Genomic DNA, 4815 nt, shown 5'->3' with positions numbered 1-4815 from the left:
GGAATGGTCACTAGATTTTTAATTCAGACTGGAGAAAGATTTTCAGTGAAGTTCAGCAGGATTGGTTTCGGGGACCTCATTGATTTTCATATGTATGAACGATGTACTACTGATGTGCAGGGCCCCATCAAAAGTTTACAGTTCACCCAGCACTTAAATAAATTGTAAACTGTGAGGAAAACATTATAGAACTCAAAAACTTACATTGCCAACTTCTTAGAAAGGGCAGAGAAGTGATTGATGAAGTTTGGCACATTGAATCATAAGACAATGCAAATTTCCAGCAAGAGCATTAAAATATAATATAAAATAGGCAGGAATACAGGAGCAGAGTATGTGCAAAGAATCATTGAAGTATGTAGGACATTAAACATAGACAAGGCATGCAGTGTTCCTGTCTTTATAAATACTGATAGTGCAAGGGTAAGGAAGTGATGTTGAACTTGAATCAAATACATTCGACGTCAACTGGAGTATTGCATATGATCTGACGGATATGAACACATTAGAAAGGATGACGAACTGATCTGAAAGCATATTTCCAGGGATGAGTAAGATCAATTATGAAGTCAGACTGAAAATTTTGCATCTGTTCTCACTGAAGTGAAGGTGGCTAAGAGGAGATCGGATGCACTTTTTCAAACTGATAGGCAGACTGAATAGATTAGTTTGGATAAAACTTTACCCATTCACAAAAGGACGGAAAAACGAGAGGGCACAGATTTCAGGTTATGTACAGCAGGAGAAATATGATAGGAGTAAGAACCTTTTCACTTGGCGAGTACTTAGGTTACACTTGGATATGTTGTAAATGGATATTCAATGGAAATGTTCAAGAGGGGATTGGATGATTATTGCGATAAAATAAATCTGTAACAGTATGGGGGAAAGCAGGAGATCACTACTCTGTAATGGACTCAGATGAAGAGCTGGTGCAAACATCATCGGTCAAATTACATCCTTCTGTGCCTTAAGACTTCTGTATGGATTAAAGCGATGTCTCAAGAGTTCTCCAACTCTAATAATACTGTGTCTCCATAACCTCATTGATCCTGTGCGATCCATTCTTACCTCTGAAACATCCATCAGTCGAAGCATCCCTCCTTATCTCTGTAACTCATACAGGCAATTTTATAAATCTTCTTTCTCTACAATGCCTTCTAAACACTCCCTCTCTATGTAATAATTCTCCAGGCCTGACAGCTTTCCCTTTGTCCGTAATTACTCCGATACATAGAAAGCTCCAAATCTTTACAATCTCCTCCAGCTCACACAATCATCCGTCTATCAATGTCACTAACTCCCTCCCGCCCTGACAAATCTCATGATCACCATAACCTCCTCCAGCCATTACACTGTTCATTATGCAGTGCACCTTTCGCAGTCCCTTACAACTCTGCCCATCTCTTAAACTTCCTCATGTCCCTACAATGTTCCCTAGTGTCTGACGTGCTCCAATGTGTGATCTGCTGTGTAAAATCCTCTCGTCTCTTCAGCACTCCCGATTCTGTAACCACCTTCTGTCCCTACACAGCTCCCTATTTCTACAGTGTCCACATTCTTAATCCCACCCTATCTGTGGAAATACCTCCAGCTCTCCTTATTTCTGAAATCTCCACCAGATCAAAACAACACTCTATGTATCTCAGACCTTCATTAGCCCCTTCAAATATCACTGTCTCTGAAATTCCTCCCGCTACTGCAATGCTCTCTATGAAATCTTCCAAGAAAAGTCACATTCTTTTCAGGAGAACCTCTTCTTATTAATCTCCTGCAGTGCCAAGACAAGGTTTTCTTTTGTCTTCTGCAAGCTCTCTATCTCAAACCCTTCACCTATAACGTCCTTATTATCTCTAATCTCACTCAAAAACTTGATCGGCCTGTATGTCTGTGACTTCTCCAGGAGAAGGAACGGCTTTTCCGGAGTAGGGGGAGATTTTGTGTTTGAAGGATTTCATAAATGTATGACTGTTTGTAGAATGTAGAGGATTTACAGAGATGGGAAGGGTGACAGAACATGAGGGGTGTCAAAGAGACTGATATTTGTAGGCTCAGAGAAAATAATCTGTGGTTTGCCTGTTTGGCTATAATTTGAAGAGTAAAATGTTATTAAATTGCAAATGTATGGGCCTATTATTGAGTTTGAGATCTGCCTGTTCTAACTGTGGGACTCCATACCGAAATGGGTGCAAGCAGCTGACTCCGCAAAGGCTGGGTATAGTCTGTAATCTTCCAAATCATATTTGGGAGATCAGTTCCAGGATAGGTGAGAGCAGCTGACAATATTCAGGCAAGGCAGGAAACATGGGATTTTCCTCATCTGATTGTGGGACTCATTTCCATAATGAATGCGATTAGCTATAAATACCTAACGCACTGGGCTGGTCCAGTTCTGAATGTACTTACCTATTCTGTATCCATATCTGCATGTGATTCCGAATTTACATTGTTCCAGCAAAAGTGACTGCTGAAAGACGGCAATTCCCAGGTAGGAATACTTGACCAGGGTGTACTCAACAGAGACTCAGATAAGATTAAGTTCTTACTTCCTGAAATGTTACAATTGAAAAGTATTTTATTTCATCTGTTTCTTGTTTCATCTGGTGTGAATTCAGTCTGCATCATTGAGCCATATCTCTATGGTAGGACAGATCAGTTCACCTGTCATAGTGTGGGCTCTATCTGTAGGCCTTTTGTGCTTTAACCACATCTCACAACACAACCTAGCCCTCCTACCATCTCCCATCTCCGTTGGATTCTTTTTCTGATACAGACAGGTGGTATCATTTTCATCAGGTTTCGTGGAGACATTCTCTTTGCAAGTTTACTGTCGACAAAATATTGATCAGGCTGGTCCAGCTCACTTTTCACTTCAACTAAAACCTAAAACTATCTTTGTCCTTGTAATATTCTTCAGCCCCTGGAACAATCCATATCTCTGTAATATCCTGCTGTCTTCGCACACCTTCCTATCTCTGTAAACTTTCCCCAAATTTACATTCATCATGGTTTCTGGTACTTGCTGTCATCCCCAAATGATTACTCTCGACATTGTCCGCACTGACTAAAAAGAAGGTGCCACCCGCTTCATCCTTTAAAAAAAACAATCATTGTTATGGTACCACAGAGACTGTAGGACTTCAGGTTCAGATCTAGGCACATTTTTAAAATTTTCCGGAGTATCTACCTCGACTCCGCTTCCATGCATCACTCCCAGATCCCTGCCTTACTCTGGGTGAAATAACAACTTCCCTCACTACTTCTCTAATATTTCCACCAATTACATTAAATATTTGCTGCTGGTAACTGGGCTCTCCAATAAGAACAAGACAGTCTCCCTCTCAATCCAGGCCCTTGACAATATGTGCAGGTTAATCAAATCTCCTCTCAGCAGCCTCCACTTCAACCTTTCCTCATAACTGCATTGTCACTTTCCCAGGATAACAAATCTCTTCTGTACACCTCCAAGAGTGAAAAATGCTCGAAACGTCAATTCTCCTGGCACTTTGATGCTACCTGACCTGCTGTGCTTTTCCCACACCACATTCTTTGACTCTAATTTCCAGCATCTGCAATCCTCACATTCTTCCTGTACACTCTCCATTCTAATTCCATCCTTCCATGTGATGTAGTGACCAGAACTGCATGCAGCACACAGGCTGTGACTGAACTAATTATTTATACAGTTCTTGTATACGCTTCCTGCTCTTGCATTCTGCACTTGAACTGAGACAGGAAATGGTGTCATTTGCTGCCTAATCTAGATTATTGACCAGCCCAGCTACCTTCAGTGTAAAAGCAAATTACTGTGGATGCTGGAATCTGAAGCGAAAAGGGAAAATGCTGGAAAATCTCTACAGGTCAAGCAGCATCGGTAAGGAGAGAAAAGAGCTGACATTTCGAGTCTAACGGACCCTTTGTCAAAGCAAAAACAAGGGAGAAATAGGGAGTTATTTATACTAGGATCTGTCCACACTGACAGTATACTCATTTATTGTGTATTCTTTCTATTGATTGCTGTCCCTAAATGACTTGCACTTCTCCAGGTTGCTTGGTACATTCAACTGGACCTCCTAGCTTCCATTTTTAAGCAGACTGCTGTGTTCGTTCATCAAATCAAGTAAGTCACATCAACTGTACGATTCTCTGCATGAAAACCAAACAGCCAGATTAATTGCATACAGCTTTCCCTGCAGAAATTCAGGCTGACAGCCCTGGATTCCTTTGGTATTTTCTAAGGGTCCATTCTTTCTGCCTCCCTATTCCGATCTGTAAGTATTCAGTCAGCCCATTGCTTCATAATAAACTAAGCTACAATACACTTTGCCTCTATTCAGTGAGGAACCGAAAATGATGAACAATGTGAAAGCATGGCAGGGGATTTTTCTCCCCAGCTTCTTTTAAGGATGTGAATCTCCTTTATAGGTCCTCTCTCTCTCTCTCTTTATGTTTGTAACTTACAATATTTTGCACAACAAAATCTGCACAAGACAAGGGCCTGAATCTTTTGACTTGGCCAATCTCATTTCTGTTAGTTTCATGGAGGGTTTGTCTCCCCAAGTCTAAGTGAATGTTCTCATAATAACAACATCCTCAATCTGCCTCATTAACTACCTGCCCTGCCTCTATGTCCATTCTTTCACCTGATACGAGCCCAATGATTACTTTTCGCTTTGTTATAGGTATAAAAACTGCCCACTGCCCAGATGTCCCAGAATGCACCGGATTCCCTGTTATAGATGCCATTTTAAAAAAGTCATTACACTCTTGGATTGACAATCAGAAACTGCCCCGGACATGACATCAGGGCAGGGT

The sequence above is a fragment of the Chiloscyllium plagiosum genome, unplaced genomic scaffold, assembly GCF_037043375.1.
Source record: "Chiloscyllium plagiosum isolate Xiang-an unplaced genomic scaffold, Cpla_swu_hap1 HiC_scaffold_51, whole genome shotgun sequence".
Lineage (NCBI taxonomy): Eukaryota > Metazoa > Chordata > Chondrichthyes > Orectolobiformes > Hemiscylliidae > Chiloscyllium > Chiloscyllium plagiosum.
Note: the sequence above shows the minus strand (reverse complement) of the source record.